Source organism: Argiope bruennichi, chromosome 11 (assembly GCF_947563725.1).
Source record: "Argiope bruennichi chromosome 11, qqArgBrue1.1, whole genome shotgun sequence".
Lineage (NCBI taxonomy): Eukaryota > Metazoa > Arthropoda > Arachnida > Araneae > Araneidae > Argiope > Argiope bruennichi.
Window position 1 is genome coordinate 67,867,401 of NC_079161.1, and position 27,321 is coordinate 67,894,721.

The 27,321-nt window shown below is 29.4% G+C and overlaps 1 protein-coding gene across 3 annotated transcripts in view; it reads right to left on the reverse strand.

Annotated features, from left to right (window-relative positions):
* Positions 1 to 27,321, reverse strand: part of LOC129957168 (peripheral plasma membrane protein CASK-like) — a 666,946-nt gene that overhangs the window by 302,652 nt on the left and 336,973 nt on the right. The gene's annotated exons all lie outside the window — the stretch shown is intronic.

The following is a 27,321-nucleotide window of genomic DNA, read 5'->3' on the forward strand; positions in this document are numbered from 1 at the left end:
TATAATAACTGGATGTAACAATTAAATTTCGGCTATGTTAATGAAGTTTTAAATTATTATTTGCAGCTTACAAATTTGGAATCGAAGATCCGAGGAAAAGAGGAAACTTTTAAAAAAAATAGGGTTAAATTGCAATTCAAAAAATTTGCTCTAATTCAAAAAATAGGATTAAATTGTAATTAGAGGAACAAAATTGTGAAATGGAAGTTTTTTATATATGATTTTTACTTTAAAGTAAGCAATCATGGCGATTTGGTGCCTGGAACAGTTTATTTTGTTATTTTAAACTTACTTTCATCCACAGAATACTTAATAGATGAATCAGATAATGGGTTTTGTGCGAAATAAAAAGCAAATTATTATTATTGACTAAAATTGAATTACAAATCGTACAACTTCTAGGAACTTATTCTTCACATATACATTTAGAAATCTAAATTAACTTTCCATTCTACAAAATTCAAGTTAATGAAAATGGCAATATTCTTTAAAGAAATCCTTTGCCGTTATTTACAAATGATTCTTATTTCAGGAATGCGCCATATTCAGAAATCTAAATTAAATTTTAATTTTACGAAATTAAATTAATAGCAATAGCAACATTCTCTACCAATTTCTTTGTCGTTTTTACAAATAATTTTTATTTTAGGAATGCGCCCCATTTAAAAAGATCTAAATTAAATATTAATTTTAAGAAATTTAAGAAATGAAAATGGCAATATACTTCTAACAATTCCTTTATAGTTTTTTAAAAATAATATTTATTTTAGGAATGCGCCACATTTAGAAATCTAAATTAAATTTTAATCTTATGAAATTAAAGAAATGAAAATGGCAATATTCTTCTAACAATTTCTTTGTCATTTTTTACAAATAATTCTTATTTTAAGAATATGTCACATTTTGTAATATAAATTAAATTTTAATGTTACAAAACTCAAACAATGAAAATGGCAATATACTTCTAACAATTCCTTTATCGACTTTTACAAAAAATTCTTATTTTAGGAATGCGCCACATTTCGGAATTTAAATTAAATTTTAACTCTACGAAACTGAAGAAATGAAAATGGCAATATTCTTCTAAAAATGATTTTCATTCTAGGAATGCGCCACATTTCGAAATATAAACTAAACATTAATTCTACGATATTGCAGAAATGAAAATGGTAATATTCTTTTAACAATTCCTTTATCGTTTCTGTAAATTATTCTTATTTTAGTAATGCGCCACATTTCGGAATTTAATTAAATTTTAATTCTACGAAACTCAAAAAATGAAAATGACAATATTCTTCTAAAAATGATTTTCATTCTAGGAATGTGCCACATTTCGAAATATAAACTAAAAACTAATTCTATGATACTGAAGAAATGAAAACGGCAATATTCTTCTAACAATTCCTTTGTTGTTTTTACAAATAATTCTTAAATTAGGAATGCACCACATGTATAAATCTAAATTAAATTTTAATTCTACGAAACTGAAAAAATGAAAATGGCAATATTCTTCTAACAAATAATTTTCATTCTAGAATTGCGCTACATTTAGAAATATAAACTAAATTTCAATTTTACGAAATCCAAGCAATGAAAATGGCAATATTCTTCTAACAATTCCTTTGTCGTTGTTAAAAATAATTCTTATTTTAGGAATGCGCCACATTTAGAAATCTAAATTAAATTTTAATTCTACGAAATTCTAATAATGGAAACAGCAATATTCTTCTATGAATTTCCTTTGTCATAAAAGATAACACCCACAAACTCCACATTTTTAAATGTGGTCTTCTTAGAAAATGTCATTTTCTACAGAAACTCTTTGCAGTTTCTTCTTTTTGTCTTTCTTCCTTTATTCAACAAAATTCTTTTGTCTCTTAGCGCATGAACATATTCTGAATGAAACGAGTCATTTTACGCTCCTGAAACAAACGATTTGTTATCCACTTTTTGAGTAGTCTTTCCTGCAAACAATTCGAAAACACTTTTCAAGGTCCCCGTTCTCTCCGTAAATCTTATTTAATGAAAAGTACGGTTGAGGTCAGCAAAAATTTTTAATTTTACCAAACTTTAGAAATGAAAATAGCGATTTACCTTCCTCAACTACCGCTACCAGAAGAAACACCCCCATCCACCCCTATCACCTTCAACGCGTGCAACAAACGATTTTTTTTCTCTCTCATTTGGGAATTCGTCCTCTTTTTACTTTACTTTTTTTTTATACACCACTCATATTCACGAGTCACTCTGGTTAGAGTGACTGATGCCACCGTCTTCAAACAAACTTTGCGATGAGTCGTCGAAAACACGAATCCGAGAAAAGAAGGAGTTGAAAGACATCGGAAAGAGAAAGTGAGGGTGGAAGAGGGGAAATATATAGAAGTTATCAACAAAAGTGGGAACAAAAATTGAACAAAGGAAAAAAAAATATTAAAAAAAAAACTGGAGAAGAGCCACTTTGTTTCGTTCCACTGCATTTGCAGTAATTTTCCTTCGAATTTCGAAGTTATTAGAGTGGAGAAATATTTCGCTGTTCTTTATTTTCTCCCCACTCCACCTCACCAGTGCCACCCCTTTCCGAACAAAGTGAATGAATAAATCTCAATCCCTTAACAAATCGATGTCTTTAAAATTTATGCGAAAGCCAGTGGGGAAAGGAAGTCACGCATTACGGGAAATTGCGAGTTCTTGCTACTGAAGCAATTTTTTAACTACTTTTTATTTTTATCTTCGGCGGTGTTCTAGAGGAAAGCTTTGTTCCGTAGAAATATGGCCATCATTACACAGTATCTCCAAAATAAAACGCTTTTTTTTTCTTTGTAAATTTTAGAATAATTCTATTTACCTCAATATACTGAATGTTTTGAAATAAAAAGAAAATTGTCATATTTGCTTTATAACTGTAACTTTTAACATATCTTAAGTACAAACATCTGCCTTTAGCGGCGAGTTGGTTCGGCAAAATAATGGTTTCTAAAAATATCAATTAAATGTTTTGTGTAATTTGGCCTTAATGTATTAATTGTTAAAATATATTTTAACGTTAAATTTCATAAACATATAATTCATACTATTTTAAAGACATGCTCCCTTTTATTTATTACACATGGAATTGTCATAATTTTTTTCTGCATCTTTGTGTATGTAATAATATCATAAAAAAAGAGAATCAGTGCCTAAAAATGTATTAATAATTTTTCATCATTGTTTATATTTAAAGAGGAACCTTAGTTGCACGTACAACAAAATTTGAAAATCTATATGAATGAAATGCTAAAGTAAATGGCACAAAAATCGTGCAATTACTTAATATCAAATGATAACAGTATAATGTAAACGAATGTTGAATGTTTCTACATTTGCATTTAATTAAATTCTTCACTGATTAATGGAACTGAAAATTATTATTAGAAATGCTTTGGAGAGGGCTCACCGTGTCACTCAAAGCTAAGTTCAGTTAAAGAAAGAAAGATGTAAAAGAATACAAGATATTGGCGTCAAATAGCAGTTCAATCGAATTCGGGAACAGGCTTAACCTTTGCCAGGTGGTTAATTGCTATTACCATAACCCTCAAAACTTTTATCTTAAGAAAGTGGCTGTAATGATATCGATTATATTTTTGTACAATTTTTTTCCATTTTTTAAAAATAAATTTGTAAAACTTAATTTACTCGGAAATAGGTGTTTAACTTTTACGTTAATTTCGTAGTAAATACACTTTTTTGGTGATTAATTCCTGATATGCGGTTAAAACTCAAATTTTCAAAAATCAAATTAATATTTTTATCGCCTTTTTCTCTGAATGAACGGAATCAAAATTTGACAAAGAACTATAATTGCTATCACAGGATCACACGTCAAATTTTTAAATGCATTCGAACACGTAGCGATGGACAAATGATCAAACCTTTGAGAAATACATCTAGATACTAAAACTGTGCACCAAATTTTATTTATTTAGATTTTTAAATTTTGCAGTTATTGTGCTTCCTCGTATTCGAACAATTGGATAGAATAGATTTCTTTTAAATCGATTTCGTTAAATACGTATACTAATTCATGCGTATACTAAATATATAATTTAGTTAAAATATTAAAATACGCTTATTAAATTTCAGAGCGGTTTGAAATTGAAAGCGATTTTGAATAATCGTTTTCAAGGTCAGATAGACTGGCAGTCATAGTTCCAAAAATGTATTTTTTGGTTCCAGGAAAGTCTGTAACATGGAGATTCGTCAAAATCTTGGGTTCGAATTATAATGATTTCTCTTCATATACTTTGTCTACAAGAAATTAAAAATAATTGCTTCTAAATTCCTGACAAAATCGTAAATTCTTCATCGAGCGACAGAAACAATTCACATCTCAAATACCATAATGGAATAAAACTAAAGAATGGTTTAGTATTTGTTAATGATAATAAGCTATCTGGGTACTTTTCCGTTAGCCGGATTCAAGCAAAAAATCGCCAAATAATGTAGAATTCCGCCAAATTTATTACGCCAAATTCTCGTTTGGTTCACAATCCGTTAGCCCCGCGCAAGCAAAAAATCGCCAAATAATGTAGAATTTTGCAAAATTTTTTACGCCAAATTCACGTTTGGTTAACAATTGGCGACATTTGCGCCCGGCTAACGGAAAAGTACCGCTATCGGTAAAGAAAAGGAAATAAAAGTTAGCATATTCAAAGAAATGAGGATTTGATAAAGCAAATTACATATTCAATATTTCAAAATAAAGAAAACTGAGATTGTGCAAAATTGTTTTCTCGAACTCTATTGATCAAATTCAATTTTAGCTTCCCGTATACATAGTATAGAGAAAGTATAGCAATCGTCAACAACAACAACAAAAAAATGAACTTGCGATTTTGACGAATCACCACGTTTCAAATCTCCCTGACTTCGAGAGGCCCATTTCTGGAAAATGTACGTCCGTCTATGACAAAGATGAATCAAAAATGCTTTGAGATAGAACGGATGAAATTTGGTATACGGTCTTAGCATCAAATTTGGAGATTTATATCGAATTTTGAGCAAAATCTATTCAGAGGAAGTCTTTCTGTTCGAAGTCTGTCATCTGAATATATGTTAATATAATAACTACCAATCAAAGAGGGCTAGATAGATAAGATTCTGTACAGAAATGTAACATCTATAGTGTAGATAGTTGCCAAATTTTGAACCCAATCCGACGAGTTGACTGTCTGTCGGTTTGTACCTTCAGAAACATGTAAATGAAATAAATCAAAGACGCCATGGCTTAAATATATCAAATTAGTAATGAGTTTTTTGTGACTATAAGTGTAATTCTGTGTCAGATCTTTCATTCAATCTGTTGGGAAAAACACATCTAAACCAAACATTCGATTTTCAGATACTATTAAAGGCCTGCAGAGGATCAATCGCCAAATAACTCTCCAAGGATGACACAGTAGAATCAATAAAAATGCTAAATTCGCCCCAAAAGTTAATGTTTCATAACGGTTGTACGCCAGTGACATGCAAGACGCTGTCTGTCATGACAAGTTTATAAGAGAGTATGCGAGAAAGTTTTGGGAAGACCACTATAACTGGTTCCTCAATTGATATTTCTCTGAAATAGTTAGATATCACACAATATTGCACTATCTTTCACTATCATTATTTCGGTGAACACATTGGTGAAAGCAGAAACTTTTAAATCAACTACCTATGCTGATACAGTCACTTCGATAAGTGATATTATTGCATAAATTAGCCCACTCAATTTCTCATATCTAATTTACGCTAGATTAGGTAATTAACCGCCTGCAGAAGACAGCAGAATATCTCAACAGGTACCATAATTTTCATTACCACCCCTTTCATGCAACATATCCCCCAACAGAATTGAGAACAAATTACGTAGAATATTCCATCTTAATTCACATCTCACACCACATTAATCCCAAATTAGGCCTAATCCCTTCAACCATGAATCTTCAGCTACTCGAAAATTATACGCATAAAAGCAATCGCTTCTCTCTTCTGTTAAACCAAATAGGCGACTGTGGAATTTGTATCTGAAATCTACATCAAATAAGATTGGGGTGTAGGGGCGGGCTGAGTTTAAAATTCTGCATTCCTTTTCATCATATGATTCGAAGAATGATTGCCTCCCGGTTGCTGAAATTCTCTGGAAAGAGAGAATTATGTTAATGGTGTTCGAATCGATGCGATCATTTAGGGGTGAAAATCGGGGAAAACATACAGCTTTAGAATGTTTCGCGAGCAGAGGTGAATTAGGTTTCGAATTTACTTGTGTTCGATCTCGGAATAACTTGTGGCAAATTCTAGTAAGAATTATTCGATAGCTTGAATTTAAGTGTAATGTAGGCGTTTACTACCAAGTGTTTAAAGAACAATTAAATACATAAAGCATTATTGGATTCAGATTTTATCTTCGAACATTGATGAAGTTAATTTTTCAATAGATTTTGCAACAGTTTATGGAATGAATTAAATAAATTGTTGTCTCGAGTTTTATTCCATAATCTTAAAAGGAATTTGAATTATTTCATGAAATGAATATTTTGTGGCAATGATTTTTACTTTCTCGTATGCGTACTATACGAGAAAGTGATAGTATATGTAATAATACGTAGTATCACATTTCACAAATTTCCATTTTTTAAACCTCCCTGAAATAAATTTTTGAAAAATGTCTGTCTATAACAAAGATAACTGGAAAACGCTTGGAGCTAGACAGACGAAATTCGGTACACTGTCTTTATACCAAATTTTTAGACTTCTGTCAAATGTTGTGTAAAATCTGTTCAGAGGAAGTCTGTCTGTCCGGCTGTTCGAATGTAATTTAATAGAATAACCACAAAGTGAAGAGAGCTTGATAGATAAAATTCTATATACAGAATGAACATCTATAGTCAAGACACCTATGAAAGTTTGAGACAAAACCAACAAGAGATTGAATGTCTGTCGGTGTGTACTTTCAAAAACAAGTAAACGCGATAGCTCAAAGCCGCAGTGAATAACAAATTCGGTATGAGATTTTGGATTACAAGTGTAGTTTTGTTTTAAATTTTTATTTCAATCGCGTTGGGAAAAACACGTCAAAAACAAAAATTCGATTTTTGGATATTATTAAATTAATCGTTTCAATGATTAATTGTTAAATAACTAGCTAAGAATGACATGATAGATCCAGTGAAAATTCATGTCACAGATTAATATTTCGTAACTATTATATAACTATGCAAGGCGTTCTCTTAGACATTATACAAGAAAGTTTTGGATAGACTATTCCAGCTGGTTTAATAATGCATTTGTTGGTATGAAAAGTAAAAGTAATTTTTACCATACACGTTATAAAATATAAAATATTTTTTGAAATTGATAAAAAAAGGCAAAATTATATTTTAATGAATTGATTTAATTTTGAGGAATATTGGCCTTTAACTTCATAAAATACTTTTTTTTTGCATAATTTTCAATAGTAAAAAAATAAATATTTAGAATCTAGTGAGAATGAATTATTTTTAATGAAACTTAGATTTGATTCAGAAAATGTCTCAAGTCATATAGATATCCCATAAGCATTCAGAAGATGTTTTTGATATTACATGGGCAGTCGTCAACAAAAATAAAAGAGGAAACACCTCTGCAACTTTTTAATTTATTATAGCATTTACATCAATTTTTTATCTATGGAAATTACTCGAGGGTACAGGGTTGTTGAGAGAGATAAACTGATTAACCGAATTAATTAACATAGTTAATTAAATACGATCTCAAAAAAAAAATTCCATAACGGCTATTAATTTTTTTTTCACTGAATCGATTTTTCGTTAAAAAATTAACCTCTCAATAAAATTTTATGGAATTCAGATGATAATTTCGAGAGTTATTGGGTTTTGAAAAATGGCACTTCCATTATAAAATGAGTCTTATGAACTTTCAAACTATTAAATAATAGTTTGAAAGTATTTCTCAAAATTTTTTCATTTATTTAAAGAACGTTATCATATTTTTTTAAAATCATGAAATGAATGCAGAAATAACGCAAATTCAATTTTTCTAATGAATTTTTAAATGTGAAATGTAGGGAAAAAGGTGAATTATAACAAAGTAAAATTTTTGCATGGAAGCAAATCTGATATGCTAAAATGTCGGAATTCAAAAAATTGTGTGCATATCTCAAATAATTTCCGAAATGTTCACAATAATTATAAAATTCCCATAATCGATTTGCAACGACCACTTTTAAGGGACCGTATGTTAAATTTATTTGTATTTATAAATCTACTCTTCATGAAGCGCAAGCTTCAACGGCAAATATAACATCGTTGTTAGTTAAATAATAAATTTATTTTCTGATCAAACGATTTGAATTTAATATGAATTTTGTTTTCTTTCTTAAAAACTCAGACGATATGAAATTAGATTGAAAGACAAATTAGCTGCATTTATTCATTAATTCATTAATGCATTTTAAGTTTTAAAAAATTTTCTTATGTTTTTTTCCAGCTGAATATACATTCTTTAAATTTCACAAGTTTCACTCCTTTTTGTTTCATTAAAGAATTTTTAAATTAATATTAATTACGAAGAATTTTGTTAATTAGTGAATAATTTGAAACAGTGAAGTATTAATTTAATATTTTTCTTCGAGTAAAAAAGAATTATTGTATGCAATTAACACACCAAAAAATGGGTAGAATTTTATTAATTATACGTAAAAAAATCATAAAATCTAATCATGTCAAAACTTATTAACATGATTTTGTCTAATTTATTTTACAATTACTGAGGAAACTAAAAGAAGAAAAAACTGATTGCTCTTTAAAATATTCCGAACTATTTTTTCAAATTAGCACATATATTTAAATTATCCAAGAAATACTCCTTTTCGTGTAAGTATATAATTTTTAAAATAATATTAAATTGGAAACATTGAAGCTTTATTAATAAGTATGGAATTTTAGAAGCAAAATGTTTATTTAACAGTTATTTTTTAGGTTCAAAGAGTCAATCAGTGTTATTAGCACAACAAAAAGTAAAAAGAGATTTCTTAACAGTAATTATCTTTAGCGAATATGTAAAATCAGACAAAAATAATATTAGGAAAACCCTTTTATATGATTATTTAATTGTAAGCTTATGAAAAATATAAATTAAATTTAGTAAAATATATTTTTTTAAAATATTTTTGTCACAATATTTGAAAAAATCTAAAAGATAACTGAACTTTATTTTATCAACTGATGAAAATAAATAAATATATTTTTCTGGCCACGTGGTTTGATGTATTAGCAAACGATATTTCAAAAATCTAAAAAAAAAAGTCTTAGGTAATTGCTGATTAATGCTGACTTGGTTTTTAATTTAATTACAGAAAATATTTTTTATCAATCAAATCAAAGATGTTTTATAGAAAATTATAATGGACATCAAAAAGTAATACTTTTTTTTAAACGTAATTATCTAAAGCAATTACAAAGTAACGAAAAGAAAATCTAATTTTGAAGGAATGTCTTTTACTCAATGCTTTGTTTATTTTTCTGTTTTAAATAAACATCTCAAATTGCAGTTGCTGTTTAAATACACACTAAGAATTGTTAAAATTTTCATTAAAAATAAAAAAATAGAGCACAAGTTTAATTAAGCGAAGTGAAACGAAGAGATTCGAAGTTCGGAATTGTTTTTCCTTTTATTTCATCTACTCAAAATAAAATCTTCGGAAAAGCAAATTCGGAGAAGCGAGGTCGCTATGCCTAGTTTTAAAAAAAATGAAAAAGAAGTTTAACATAACACGAAAGATCACAAAATAAGATTTTTTTTCTTTATTCTACTTACTGAGTGCAACAACCCAGATACAAAACGTGCTCATCAAGATTTAAATTTTTGTTTTCAAAAATTAAAAAAATTTGGAATCAAAGTTCCAAGAAAACGATTATTTTTTAAAAAAAAAAATATAGAATTAATTTGTGCAAAGTTTTTGGAACTATAATTAGGAAAACAAAATGGCGAAAGGCATTGTTTTAAAGATTTTTAGTTTGAGATAAAGAATTTTAAAGATTTGATCTGGAATTTCGTTGTTTCAAATTTGCTTCATCCGAAGAGAAGAAAAATATACATAAATCAGTTAATGATTTTTGCGAGAAAAAGATAATTAATATATTATTATTGATTTATTAGATATTTTACTTCAAAGCATACAACATTGGAAAACATTATTTTTTATTATTTAATACTTCTAAAGATATATCGTACAGTCAAATACATGTAGCCATATTAATCATTATTATTAATTATGATTATATGGTCGAAAATTTTTCTTATATTGAAATATATTATCTGCTTGTCACAGTCATACATCATGTAATGTTTATTTATAATTTTTTTAATGCCTGGTTATGACGTCACTTCCTTTTCTCTCTGATAAATTGCATAATGGATACAAAAATAAAATTGGCAAATAAAAATTTGTCTAAATGCTCTTTTTTTCTATTTCAAAGCTGTTGATAATTATTCATTGATTCCATGAAAAAAATTCTTCGATGATTGCCTGTCTCAAATAAAAACTAATTTGATATCAAAGGTATTTTTAGAGGTAAACTTATCTTTGAGTAAAACTGGAGTTATATCTGATTACATTGAAATTTATGTTTCCAGACATAACTCCAGTTTTACTCAAAGATAAGTTTACTTCTAAAAGTACTTTTGATATACTTGAGTGCTTGAAAATATTTCGAATTTATTATAAGGTCTGTTAAAATGTTTAAATTGTGGGATACAAGGCAAAGTTCCTTTCAACATTCATTTATGTTTTATAACTCAAAATTCATAAAAAAAACAATATAAAAACCTATCATAAAAATTACAACGTTTCGGTTTTTAAAAAAATTCGCATTAAACAAAACAAGAGGTTTAAAAAGTTATTTCATCACAATAATTCCCATTTTATGAATGTGTCACGTTCGAAATTCGAAATAAACTTTAATTTCGCGGTTTCCCTTGGAGAAAAAGACATTTCTTACCCCCCCCCCCTTCTTCCTTTCTTTTCAAATAAGGACTTATTTGACAAAGTCTTTCCTCTCGATAACCTTTTCCGCCATTTCTTTTCATTTTCAGTACACATTCGTGAACATGCTGACACAGAGTTTGGGATGAAGAGAATACTGTCACCTTTCTGAAATAAATTTCGTGATGAATCTTCGAAAATCATGTTTTAAGAGAAGAAGAGGGAAGAAAAAGATCAAAATCGGGTGAGGAGGGTCTAAAAAATTAAACATATCAACCAAAGAGAAAACAAGACAAGAAGAAAAGTAAAATGTCGAAATAGAAAATAACTTTATTTTATGCTACTACAGTTGTAATAACTTCCGTTTGAGTTTGGCAGTTATTAGAGAGGAGACATTTTCGTTATACTTGTCTCTACACCCCCACTTCTACAAAACCCCATGTGCCGCTCATCCTTATTGATAAAGGAGAACGAACAAATGCATATTTGCTATCAAACTGACATTTTTAATAAAAATAAAATAAAATAAACGCATTATGGAAGATTGCGATTTAGAACCTCCGAAAAATCACCATGTAACAGGGTCTGAAGCACGCTAAACTCACCAGGGCCAAATATCCTCCTCCTGCAGTGGTGCGAAAATTTAGAGAGGAGGGTGCCAACTCAGAAGTCGTTCTCGTCCAATAACCACGGATTAATATCACGAGGTCCATTCCAAAATAGCCCTGATGTTGCTTTAAAATTGGATGTAAATGTAACTAAAATAAATTACAGTGATTTGTTTTTCAATATTTTTTTGTTTAATTTTCTTCAGAGGAAGGCTTTGGACCAATACATTATATTCGTTATTACGTAATTCTTCTATGTCCTCTATCGAGAATCATATGTATTTAGTACATCAAAAAATTGTTAGATTATTTATAAATTTAAATGAAAATTTTAAAAAAAAACCTGTCCTCTAGTCCTAACCATTGTATCGATTTCGCAAATCTTTAATTCATACAAAAACTTTTGATCCGTCGTTAGTCAACTTCTCTCGTTGTCCATCACTTTCGAGAGATTTTACAAATTAAAATTTTGCTGGATTTTCTAATTTCAACAACCAGACAGATTCAGCTAATTATTTAAAATAATTAGGAAAACCGATGAACTAGACCCCCTAACTAACAATCATACTGATTTCGCAAATTTCTTATGTAAGCACATTATTCCTAGATATATTATCAATGGTTACCTACCATGCATTAACTTCTATCACGGCAAAGATATCACGACATAAGAATAAGATGGAAACCCAAACTCCAGTAACTGAACCGATTTTACCAATTTATTTTGCTTCTTCACAAGTATAATTAATTATTTAGAATGTTCTATTCTTATCTTGTAAGTGCGATTAAAATTAAAGATTTCTTTTGTTATTATTAGATGTAGTTCATCAATTTGCTTAAGGTGACAAAATCAATACAATTGTTAAGAGAAAATACAAAATAGTGCAATGGTCAGAGGGTCTAAATTGCTCACTAATAGAATATATAACCGCGTTTCTATTCGACAAGAAAATATAATGCAACAAAACACAAATGAAGCATACACAAAACAGTACTTTAAAACAGTAATAAGCAGCAACCAAACAATAAATCTTTATTAAATAACTGCAATATTACAAAGCAGATAGAATTATCTGTAAATCAACATTTCAAAGAGAGATTTCGCTCAACTACTCGCTTGAACTCAACTCAATTTTCGTTCTCGACTTGGTTGACTACCAAACCTGACTCTGCCTTTCGGATTTTTATAGGCCCTGTAACAGATCACCGAATGACAAAAAAAAATCTGCAAAGCGAGTCTGAAAGAAGCAAATGCCAGTAATCTCGAATATGCAAATTTCTTCAATTTTTTTCCTAAAGCCTTCAAGTTTGCCGTCCAAAACATGGGGCATTAATTCGGCATTTTTACAGTAGTTATTATAGCTATAAAACATCTTCCTACCAGGAGATTCATTACTCTTGGAAGCAATAATATAAATTCGTAACACTATTAATGTAATAGACGAAGAGTAATAAACGTATCATCATTTATTACATACAATTATTCGAAATCAAGTGCTTATATTGTAGCAAAATGAATGTATCATATTTCTGTATATATGTATATACTTGTACGTTGTATCCGAATATCCAATTACTAATATCCGTATAAATATAGCTTGGTATAGTTAAATAACATCAAACTATATTTATTCGGATATTTAATATTTAGTATTAATGCCGCCAAAAAAACATGATGACAAGGCTAAAGTAGATTCATATAATATAAAATTTTATTGAGTCGGATATTTCATACTTTCTAGGATAGCACACGAGGAAAAAATCTTGAAACGCAATATTTGGTGGAAAACTCATCTTAAAAGTATTGTGCATCGCATATATATATTCCTAGAAATGCAAAGATGGAAGAAAATAGACACTTCAGAAATATCAATAATACCAGTACGTCTGGAGTCGAAATGAAAAATGCCATGTACTGAAAGAAACTTTCGGAATATTAAAGTAATAAATATACAGTCTACAATATTTCTGATAGCATAAAACGATGTCTTGTAATAGTTATCTGGCTATTACAATCATTGCTTTAAATTTTGTTCATTAATGCTTATCCAGTAATTATTTAGAGAATCTATTAATTTGTGGAGGCAATTTCGCCCTTAAAGTTCATTATGTAAAATTTTTTTTTCTTCTGAAAACTGAATTGCATATATGTATCAAATACTGATACATTTTGCCAGTTTAGAAAAAAAAAATACTTGAAAGATCAAGACAATCAACAATATGTTTTATTCACTTGTATATAAATATTTTAAACTTGTATATGATATCTTTACTGAAATTGAGCAGTGGATGTGCAATGGACGATATCCAACGAACTGGACAGTCATCAAGAAATTCGGTGAAATTCTCAGATATTCATACTTTCCAGATAGGACGTAGCGACTCATGGAAGTCTCCAGAAGAATCTACAGGTCTCGATCTTTAATCAAGACATAATTCTTACTTTTTTAGAATCTATATTTTTAGTCATTAAGTAGTCAAATTGATGCTAAGTCACCAAATGATTGTAAAGTTTATCGTCAAGGCAACAATCACTTACTTGTCCTTCATTCAGAATCTCTGTTAGTCCTTCTTTTCAACCATAAAAGGCAGAGATACATTTTTACCAGTAGCATTTCATGTTTATCAGCTTTCTGCTCGCATTACGAGAAAATTCCAGAGAGATTCATTCTTTCGATCTCCTCATTAGACATTTATGCTTTCCAGATAGGACGTGGCGAAACATGGAAGTCTCCGGAGGAATCTATACGTCTCGGGCTTTAATAGAGCCATAATTCTTGCGTTTAATTAGAATATTTATTTTTTGGTCGTTAAAGTAGCCAGATTGATGCCAACAAATGATCACCAAATTTATCATCAAGGCCAATTACCACTAACTTGTCATTCATTCAGAATCTATGTAGTTAATATGAAAGTTAATATGTTAAAGTCAATTAAAAGTCAACAGTTCCCGACTAATAATTTTAACTAAACACTACGCCTCAAAGATAACTTATTGATTAATATCTGACAGTTGATTCGAATTAATTTTCTCAAGATTTGATTACTAAACATTTGGACAAGGCAGTCGAATTGCTAGACAGGTATCTTGATTTTAATTACCGCCAATTTTAAAGCATAAGTTAGATCAATTACTCCATCTTAACCCCCATCTTATGCTACATTAATCCGAAATTAAACATAAACCCATAACCCATAAATCTCCAAGAAAAGGAAGGGCCAAACGTATAAGTTATTCCTTTTCATTCCCAAGCAGAGCGACTGCCGCAGAATGTACATATGAAATCTGCATGCCGGAGGATATGAAGAGAGGAGGGGGGAGTGAATTTAAAATTCTGCATCCTTCATTATCACATGATTCGAAGTGTGATTTCCTCCCGGATGTTGAAATTACCCTCGAAGAGAGAATTATGCTAATGGCTTTCAAATCGATGGCATCATTTAGAGGTCAATACAGCGAAGGACATGCAGAGTTAAGATGTCTCGCGAATAGAACGAATTAGGCCTCGAATCCCTTCGTATTAGCTATTAGAATAAGTTTTTAATAATTAGATAGATAAAAAAAAATTGTTACTAATTGCCATTTGGTATAATTATGACATTTATCTGGGGTTTTTAAGTTTTTTTCTAGATGTTTATAAGGAATTAGTAAATATTTTACAAATTTTTCTGCAAGCATCTGCGTCATATTATGAATAAGAATAGAATTGGCATTGGTGTTTGCCATCGAAGTTTAGTTTTTCTGTATTTAAGTCCGATTTCGAAACAGCAGGAGATTTATTTGAAAACGGATTTTATATTTTTGAATAGTGGTCAGATAATCAGGTCGGTACCTGTGCCGATACCTTTTCCTGCAGACTTCTGCGGCACATTAACTGTTGGAGGATATTTTATACCAACCGACTTATCGTGTATTAGACTCTGCATTAGAGCTTCTTCGATGGAATTTAATTTTGAACCTGAAGTCTTCAGATCCCAAACTCAAGACCTTACTGTTATATATGATACCTGTGTATTATCAGACTTTGACAAAATCGGTTGTTAAAATGACTTTATAATGAAATGACCTGAAGCAAAAATGACTTCATAAACAAGTGACATGGAACAGAAATGACATTATTAGCAATTGCAAACTTTGTAAGCAAATGGCATGAAGCAAATAGACATCGGTTAAGTTTATGATTTATCCCATAGTTTTAAAATAAACTGGAACACCTTCACAGCAATAATTTTTTCATAGAAGGATATTTTTTTTAAATAAAAATAAATTTAGATGTATAGGAAAAAAAAATTTAATAGAAAAGAAATCAAATAATTTATTTTATGAAAGCAGAAAAACAAAAAGACTTTCAAAATACGGTGTACCCCAAACTACTTTATAAACAGGAAGCAAAAATAACTTTACAAACAAATTGCAGCCTTTATAAACAAAAGGCGTGAATCAAATAGACATTCGCTAAGTCTATGGTTTATTCCATATTTTAAAATAAATCGACACTGTTTTATCGTAATAATACATGGATGGATTTTTTAATAAAACTAAATTTAGAATTAAAGGAAAAAAGATTAATCGAAACAAAATCAAATTATTTTCATAATGAACGCAGAAAAGCAAAAAAGACTTAAAACGCAATGAAGTCCAAACGACTTTATAAACATGGAGCAGAAATGACATGAAGCAAATAGACATTCATTATATATATGGTTTATTCCACAATTTTAAAATAAACTGGAAGTGTTTCATCTCAATAATACTTATATGGAATTATTTTCGTAATAAAAATAACTTTAAATTAAATGAAAAAAATTAATCGAAACGAAATAAAAAAAATAAAATTCGAAATGTTTTATATGAATATGAAATATGGAATTATTTTTTAATAAACATTTATTTGTATGAAAACGCAAGTAAATTGTTTCCTACTAGAAACCAGATAAACTAATTTTTTTATAAAAGATATGAAATGAAAAATAATATTTTTCTAATATTTTTTAATTTATATATTAGATTAGTAAGGTCATTCTATTTTATGTCTTTTTCAATTAATAAAGAAATAAATGTAACTGATAGAAATAACTTTTTTCATTTAAAATTTTCTGATTCATTCAGCAAATACTTGAAATATATATAGAAATAAATATAAGAATTTATATTATTTTTAATTAAAAAAAAGAAATAAAATTCATATTCAGTGTTATCGCATTAAAATTAAAGACAAGGTTGATTAAAATTTGTTATTTCGCATGGATTAAATAAATTCTGAAAAATAACAATTTTTTAATTTAAAATTTTTCTCTAAAAGAAGTGTTAGAGTTATATAAGAGTTTTCTCTTATAAGTAATGCATATAAAACATCTACATTGAGTACAATCATTTTAAACTGAATATCAAAATTTTGTATTATATCAATCTTTAGTTAATAATCTTACTAGAAGGAATAAATAGAATAAAAGTGTATTCTTTAATCTTCATATCGAACAATTTTTAAAATAAAAAAATTATGATAGTATGAAATATTTTAAAATTATTTGTCAACTGAAAAATATTCAAGATAGTAAATGTAAGTTAATAATAAAAGGATATAAAATTTAGATATTTTTTCTTTGAATAAAGAATTTTCTGCAATCTAATTGGCTCATTTAAAAAAAAATTCTTAAATAAAATATAGCTTTATTTTATTTTTATATTCGAACATAAGATATCAGAACAGCAATTTGAAAATATATCCTTGGATATAAATGATTGAAAAAGTAATTCAAAATGAAAACATTGTTTTTTAAGCACTTTTGTTGCAGCATTTGAAAAATTCTAAAAGACATCTAACTTTACCATGAAGACAAATATTTTTGTCATTAATAGAAAGAAATATCAATTTTTTTATCGCATTGTTTGATGGATTACAAATATTTCCTACATTTAATCTACTAAACAAAAAAAAAAGCTTAAACAGCTGCTGAGTAATATCTTTCCTGCTCTTTTATTTAAATGCAAACGATATTTTTTATCAATCAAATGAAAGATGTCTCATGAGAAAAATTGTTATTGCAACCCAAAAGAAATAAAGATTTGTTCTCCTAATTATCTTAAGCACTTAGAAAATAATGTGCAGCAAAAGCAAACAATTCTGTCAAAAATTCTTAAAAACCATTTTCTTTTTTTTTAAAGAAAAAGACTTTTATTCGATACCTCGTTTTTTTTTAAGTCTGTTCTTAAATAAACTTTCCAAATTGCACCTGCCGATTAAATACATACTAATTCCAAATTACGAAAGCTTTCTTTAAATAAAGAATAAAATATATCGTCTGACCTTAGTAGTGAAGTGGAATGAAGAGATCCGAAGTTAGAAATCAGAATTTTATTTTAATTTCTTTTTTTCCCCCATTCGCTGGAAAGGAAATCGTCTGAAAACTCAATTTAGAGATTGCAGATAGCTAAGCCTAATTTAGAAAGAAATTAAGAATGAAACAGAACATTTTAAAGAAGGACAAAAAGAAGATCAGAAAGCCTTTTTTTTTTCTTTCTTGTGTTTGGACGCAACAAATAAATCTCAGTCGTGTTAATAAAGTCTTAAATTTTTATTTTGAATCGAAATCTTAAGCAAACGAAAATGCTTTTTGAAGACAGATCAGGCTTATTGAAGCAAAATCTTTGGCATGGAAAGGAGAAAAACAAAAATATGTAACGTCATTATTTTAAAATTCAAATCATTGCTTGCTGAAATTATTTATTTTATTATCTTAAATTCCTTTTCAAGAGGAATTAAAACTACATAAAATAAATAAAGGTTTTAGAGGAAAATGGAAAAAAATATTATAAAATCATTATTTTTAAATTATTAAAAATTCAAGGAAAAAACTAAATTCGTTACGAAAGAATATTCTTTTTGGAATGCTTCTGATTTTGTTATACTAAACTTAATTCTTATTTCATGACAGTAAACTGATGTATGCTGCCACTTTAACCATTTTTAATTTGTTTTTAGTTTTTTTTTTCATCTTTCATTTTTCCTATATGATTTATATTTGATTCGAAGATTACTTTGTTGAGGCATGACTTGAGGGCATGAATTGATTCCTTTGCAGCTAGTTGCATGAAGGACGTGAGATGCAACAACTGCCACTCTATCCTAAAAAGTGTTGAACAACAGCTAACTGTGATTTGGCACAGGCATTCAGATTCCTTTCGTGCAAAATTAGATAAATAATCTGAGTATTTAGATTCCGTTGTATGGTAAATTTTGCAAATTAGAATTAAAATGTTCAGAATCAATTTTTATACGTAAAATATTGTTAGAATAAGAGAGATAGAGAATCGAGATTAGAAGTATACGTCTTTAACGGAAATATTAGAGTAAGTCTAATAAAAATTATATGATTGTTTTTAGAATAGTATATATATATATGATCTCTATTAATAATAAATAGAAACGGTATGTGTGTGTCTGCTTGCACTCTCTAGAGCAGACCATTTGATCTAAAACTATCCAATTTGTTACGTCTATACTTTTAAGAGTATAAATATGTGTCTTGAAGCAAATTTTTTTAAAGAAAAATTAATTAATTAAAAATAAAGAGAAATTTTGACAATTTCCTGCAATGACTTCCGAAAGCATTACAGTACAAAATTGCTGTATATATATATATATAAATATATATATATATATATATATATATATATATATATATATATATATATATATATATATATATATATATATATATATATATATATATATATATATGTGCGTGTGTGTGTATACAGACATACATATGTAATGATATATCTTAATCTAGTTTAAAATTTAATTAATTTCCTAATTTTTATATTAATTCAGCTCATATTAACTTCATTCTAAAATGTTCTCTTATTTCCTGATCCGATTCCACCTTTTTTATTTAATTAATGCAATAGAAGCTCTGTAAAATTGCTGAAATCAGAAGGTTCTCACGCTCCAGTTAAAGGGATAAATATCTTTAATGTTTGCAACATTCTTTTAGGGATACCTAGATTACCCTTTCCTAAGATTACACGTGTCAAAGAAATCCCTTTCAAATTTTCATAATAAAATCATAGAAAGAAGAATTTTGTTGTCTTTCGATCTCTGGTGTCGCGATGTGGACTGGCGTGTTCCTTACTGCTTGTTCTTGTACATAAATTGTTCAAGAACTATATATATATATACTTTAAGCAGAGACCTAAGAGAGAGAAGACATGTTCGAATTTTAAACTTAGCTTTTATTTTCTATTCCGGGAGGCATAATTTATGTACAAACAGAAACGACGAGGCAAATTAACACAGAACGACACAAGAGCGAAAGAGGAAAAACTAATGAAATATTTATCCCCATGATTATATACTGTGAGATTTTGATAAGGATTTCTTTACAAGTCTCGATTTAGGCAAATGAAAAAGAATGTGTTAGATCGACAAATTTTTATTCCTTCGCACGCAGTGTCCGAGCCGCTGATTTAAGCACTTTTACAGAGCTTCTGTTGCAATAATAAAATAAAAAATGTCGAATTGGATTAGGAAATAAGAGAACATTTTAGAATGAAGTTAATATGGGCTGAATTAAGATAAAACTTTAGAAATCAATTCGGGTTCTATTTAGATTTTAAAATATCATTTTAATTTCGTTTTATTCTCTTTAATATCCATCCAGGAAAGCAAGATTATTAGCAAGAAGACGAAGCGCGGCACAAAAGCAGAAGTAAGAAAGAAGGCAAAAAAGGGCCGAAACCAATGATCACTAGTCTTATATAACATAGTATTTCAGGCCAGGTGCCAATTCAATACACGTGGTGACCTTTGGCACCTTTTCAAGGGCAATCGAAGATATCACTTTCTCTTGATACGTAATACATTATTTTTAAAGAGGAATTAATTAAACCGAAAGTGGAATTGGATCACGAAATAAGATAATATTTTAGAATGAAGTTACTATGAGCTAAATTAAAAGTTTTGGAAATTAATTTGGATTAAATTAATAGTTTAAAATATCATTAAACACACACACACACACATACACAAACACACACACACACACATATATGCTAACTTTTTTTACGTATGATATTTTGGTTTTTAAAAATATTTTAAATTTAATATTAATCATGAAAGATGATCAGAATACATTTGCTGAAAGCATTTTGAGTTGCATTCAATTAACTATTTGTTAAAAAAGTATAAAAAATGATTCATTTCATCAAGAACAATCTAAAAAGAAAAACATTCCCTTTTTTTCACAATTTCATTAAAAATATATTTTTATTTAAATTATCTCTGTCTACATCAGATAGCAACAATCACGAAATTTGCGCTCATTATATCTTTATTATCACCAAAAAAAATAACGACGTACTGAAAATGAAAGCCGTTTCCTTTTTTTTTTTAATCGAATTTTATTACTGAATTTACACCCATATTATGAACGAACAAAAGAAGTCATTTTTAGACGGGGAAAAAAACTGGCTTAAGAGGGAATCAGTGTCAGATTATTGAAGTGAACGAAAAAAAAAAACCCTATAAAATGTAACAAAAAATTTTTTAACGTTAAAGTAGCGCCAGCGTATCATTTTGAAAACAATGTACTCTGATTGAAATAGAAGATTGAAGGATGAAAGGTGTCGAAAGAAAAAAGAAAAGAAAAGAAAAAGAGGGGATGACATTCCCAGGAGGGCGATTTCCCTCCCCCCTCCCCCTATTCCCTGTCCCCATTGTTTGAAAAGTTTTAAAAATTGGGAAATGTCTGCATTAGCTGTTAGGATTTTTAAACTTTCCTGACGTTATTTATTTCATGCTGTACAGGTAGAAAAAACAGATTTGCACCAAATCTTAAAGAATAAAGGTTTTGGAATGAATGTATCTGTATTTGCGAAAATGCCATCTTCAGCAAACATCGAATTTCTCATGCTTAATTTGATATTTATGGTTCACTAAACGAAAATACATAAATATGTACTTGATTTATACACACACATATATATAATGTTGCAAATCTGTTATGTTGCTTCGAAACACAGTTAATTCAATCACTGGAAAGACCATTTTATGATCAGCTCTGTTGGATGCTGATCAAATACCGAATCAGTGATCTCCAGGCTTGGCGACAAACTTGGTGATGAATTTGGCGAACTTGCAGAAAGAATAGATAATCCTGGAAATTCCAGAATTTTAGCGATTGACCAATAGAAATCGAGGTACGCCTGATTGTTCCAGAACCTCCTCTTCCCACCTCCGGGAACTATAAAAGGCCGGCAGTCTCAAGCCGAAGTCAGTCGTGCATCGATGAGTCGTGAATTGAGTCGCAGTTGTGAAACGAGTCGTAATCGTGGTAAGAGTAAACGGCGCATAGTTGGATCAGTCCAGCGAAGAGAAAGCGTTTGTGAGGAGCTCAATCAATTGCTGAATTCAGCTGTATGCCGACTTCTGGTGATTATTGTGAAGCAGCATCGAGCCGTGTGTGGAGTAGCCAGACGTGTAGCAGTGAGTCGGCAGTTGGATACAGCTAAAGCGACGAGACAGTGGAGCATGGCAGTTCGAAGTTTCAAGCATTATCCATTTTGTCGCCAAATGGTCGCCAAGTTAATCACCAAGCTCTGGGACCACTGACTAGGCATCCGGCAGCATCGTTGTACAGATGACTGTAAATCAGTCTTCCCGGTGATCGAACCAACCATGCTGGGAAGCAGCATCACAGCTTTGTAACAGTATAAACTTATACACAACGCCATTACGTATGAATTTTACATTACAGACACTCGTATATACATACGTATACTCGTTTTCATACATACGTATGAAAAATTCGAAATCGAGATCTCGATGAATATCCATGTCACAAACCTACCTGAGTTCAAAAAGCGCACTTTTCGGTATTATGTCTATTAGTCATTGACAAAGAAAAGTCAAAAAGGCTTTGTACTACATGAATGAAATTTGGTATATGGTCTCTATACTACATCTGTGGTTTCCTATAAAATTTATTCGTTGGAAATCAGTTTCTTTAGCTAACCGAATATAAGTTAACCCGATAACTACAAAAAGAAGAAAACTAAATGAATGAAATTTGGTATACAAATTTAACATCTAAAGAGCGCATACCTACCAAATTTAGAAACAAATTCAGCAAGGGGTAGTCTTTCTCTTGATCTGTACTTTCATAAACTTGTAAACGCGACATAAACACAATGACTTAAATACATCAAATTATAACTACTATAGCAGTTTTGTTTCAGTAGTTTCGGGGTAAAAAAACTCGTCTAAAACAGAAAATTGTATATTCACATATTAAGGTTCAATCGCCAAGGATCGCATTATAAAAATGCCAAGGATAAATATTTATAACTCAAAGGTTCAAAGCTAAATATTTCGAAACTATTGCCAGTCGTTGCCATGCAAGGTATTCGCAGGGTTCAAATTTGTACTAAAAATTAATTCGATAGTAACGTTATTACAGTATGTGAGGAAGTTTCGGAGAGACTACTTCTGCTGGTTATTTTTTCGTTATAGACTTGCACATAGAATAAGTAATGATAAAAATTTTGACCCAAAGAGTTTTATTAATCATCGTGTTTTATAACAGAATGAAAAAAGTTTCTTTTTACTTTCTCATAGACGTAGTATAGAGTGAGTAATCGTCAAAAAGTCGAGATTTCAACAAATCTCCACGTTTTAGACCTCCCTAAGTTAGAAAAATACATTTTTGGAAAATGTCCGTTTGTCTATCTGCGACAATGATGTCTCAAACACTTTTAGACCTAGACGGTTGAAATTTGGTATACGGTCTTTACACCAAATTTGCCGATCACTATCAAATTTTGATCAAAATCTGTCCATTTGTCCAGCTGTTTGAATGTAAGTTAACATGATAATTACAAAACGAAGAGAGCTAGATAGATAACATTCGGTACACAGATTTAATATTTATAGTATAGACACCTATCTAACTGTGAGATAAATCCAAAAGCTGTTTCATTGTCTGTCGGTCTGTGCTTTCAGACACATCTAAAAGCGATCATTCAAAGTCGTAGACACTTAAATATATATCATTTTATATGGGATTTTGTGACTATGAGTGCAGTTTTATGTCAAATTTTTGTTTCAATTGGTTGAGGAAAACGTGTCTCAAACACAAGTCCGATTTTTGGAAATTTTTACTCATGGCAGGGATGAATCGCCAAATAACTCGCCAAGGAATGATACTATAGGTTCAATAAAAATGTTAATTCACGTCAAAGATTAGCATTTTGTAACTGATGTACGCCAATGCCATACAAGAAGTTCTCTAGGATAGCACTTTTCTAGAGAATATACGAGAAAGTTTTTGGAAGACCACTTCCCCTAGTTGTAATTATATCTGTCTGTCCCTGAACATGATAATTCAAAAAAGAAAAATGTCAGAAGAATGAAGCCCGTTAAGTTAAGCAGCCTTTCAATTATAGAATCGCGTGAAATTTCGCATCAAATCGATCGAGGGAAAGATGTCCAAATATAGACTCAGTTCTTCCTCTATGTAGTTAAACGAATCGCAAAATTCATCGTATTGTAAAGAAGTTTACGAGAAAAACGACACATTTTCAAGAGCTTCTAAAATGACCTAAAACTGGCTCCATGCTTTTATCACATCAGAATTTCAACTTAAAGATGATGCGTTGAAATTTCATTAAATAATATCTTACCGTTTAACTCATACAATATAATAAACTTGTCTTGCATGGCACCGGCATACAATAATTACGAAGTATTAACATTTGGCGTGAATTTAGCATTTTGACAGAATTTATCATGCCATCCTTGGCGAGTTATTTGGCGATTAATCCATGGCATGTGTTAATAGTATCTGAAAATCGAATTTGTGTTTTTCTCAGTCGATTGAAACAAAAACTTGACACAAAACTGCAATGGCCGTCACAAAACTTTGATACCAAATTTTGTATATTTAAGTCACTGCACTTTTTTAATTATCGCCTTACGTGTTTCTGAAAGTAATACCGATAGACAGTCAACCCTTAGTTCGATTTGACTCAAATTCTGATAGTTCTCTACGCTAAAGATGTTAAATCTGTGTACTGAATTTTACCCATCTAGCTCTCTTCGTTTTGTAGCTGTCTTGTTAAATTATATTCAAATAGTAGGACAGACAGATTTCTTCTGAACAGATTTTTCTCCAAATTTGATAACAATCTTCGAATTTGATGTAGAAACCGTACACCAAATTCAATCCATGTAATTCAAAACGTTTTAATGTTATCTTTGTCACAGGCAGAGAGGCAAACATTTTCAAAAATGTGTTTTTCGAACTCAAGGTGGTTTAAAACGTGGAAATTCATCGAAATCTCGAGTTCGAATTTTTTTATGATTATTATACTTTCTCTATACTACGTATACGAGAAAATAAAAAAACCGAAGAATAAAATATATATTAAATAACGAGTCCATTTAAATAAATGTATTATTTCAGAAAAAGATAAATACATTGGTAAAACATAAAAGAAAAAGGTTGAGTTTATACCAATTAGAATTTTAGAATGCTTACAAATTTCGATAATTGACAAAAATAAGTTGTTCCTTCATATTAAGATAAGAAGTTTGAACAATATGACGAAAAATGTTTTTCGTTAATCTACTGCAATTAAAGATTCATTTAAACTTTCTAAAACAATGTTTCAAATGTTATAAATTAAATTAGCATACTGAAACAATTATATGCTAAATTTAACTGCGCAAATCATCCAACTCCAGTGTCTCTTATGCCAAGCTGTAGCAACACATCCATTTTCCTTTGGGATAATGAGCAATGGATCTCGAAAGTAAATCAATGTGGCGCACTTAACAAATATCACGTGACCTTCAATCTATTCCACGGCTTGCTCCATTATGAGGTGCTTTTAATTAACATTAATTAAGACATAACTTTCTGACTGCCTTTAGAAAGATATAAAGAATAATACGCTTTTGTTCAGAACTTTATTTTAAAAATATATATAAAAAAATAATTTAGCTATTGAAAATTGGCTTTTTAGTATAAAAAAGCAGATCTATCAGAAGGATCTAATAATAAAAAAATATATTTATAATATATTATCTCATTAAAAATGTTTAAAGAAAAGAAATGCCGTCTTTTAATTTCGAAAATAGTTCTTTTAACATCGTAAAAATAACGTACCCAAATTTAAATGCATTATGTCCTTTATTATACCTAGAAAAAATGTACTGAAAATGAAAGGAATCTATAAAAAAAAATGAGCTTTATTATCAAATTTACACTCATCTCATCAGCAGACAAAAGGGAGTAATTTTTAGAAGAAAAAAACCCTTGCTTTAAAGGGAATCAGTGTCGGATTATTGAAGTCAATGGAAAAAAGTTTAAAATGATGGATTTTTTTTTCTTAGTGAATGCATCGGCATATTCTTTTCGAAACAATGTGCCCTAATTTAAAAACACTGAAAGGGGGAGGGTACAGAGAAGGGTATTAATATTCTCCAGGCTACAATCCCAAACCCCCTCTTCTCATTCTTCCTACAGCTTTTAAAATCCTGGAATCAGGAAATTTCCTTGACTTTTAAGGTCTTACAAGGTTATTTACATCATGCAGTGAAGATTTCCTGTTTCGAAGTAGTGGATTTTTGAAAGGATATTGATTTTTTTTTTAAAGGAGAAAGTTGGAAAGCATTTGCTGTTTTTTGTTTTTTTCGAACCAGGATTATAAGAAGTTTGTGATATTTGGATATTTTTTAGGAGAAATAATAATTCTCTAAAAATAAAAATTCTCTAAAAGGATCATAAAATCTCCGAATAATTAGAATTCAACAATGCGTATGCATTGCACAGTGCGAAAAAATGAGTGTATATGCTCTCTTATTTTATAATATTTGGGGGGGGGGGTTGAGTTTAGATTCTTAATGAATTTAGTATATAGTAATATCGTTTCCTGTATATCATATTCTTATTCTATATATTATTCTATGTATTCTATACATTATATTATATTATATTATATATCATATATTCCTATTGATCTAACAAAAAAGACTACATAATAAATTTCGTTTATCTCGTATTGTGAACTTTCTTTTTCTGTCGCATTCATATATAAATCGACGAAATAAAGAAAAGCAGATCATATATCCTTTGAATGATTAGTTAAAAATCAAGCACATATTTATGTCAAAGTAAACCCGTACTCTTATATTAAAATTCATTCATTTATTTTTCCCGTTTTTCTTTTATTTTCGAACACATTGCAATCATTAAAAAAAATTTGATGAAACTCCATTTTCAGTTCTTGAAATCGGAAAACCAGTTTCTGGAATTACGTACGTCTACGAACAGTATAACTTGAAATGTTGGATGGATGAAATTTGGTATACAGTATTTATGTCAAATTCGTAGAGTTCTGTTATATATTGAACGAAACTCAATCATAGTAAGTCTGCATGTACGGCTGTCCAAATATAAAATGGCATGATAACTATGAAACGCAAAGAGCTAGATAAATACAATTTGGTATACAGATAAAAGTGCAGATACATATGAAATCTGTCAAGAGTATGATCTTTTGTCCGTTTATATTTTCATAAGCATGTAAACATCATTATGTTACGATGCTTTAGTAAAAGGTTCGGACCTGCTTTCATTTTGTCGGTTCTAAGATCTAAAACGCAAAGATTGTTCAAATTCTCGAAGTTGGTTTGAATTTTGCATATA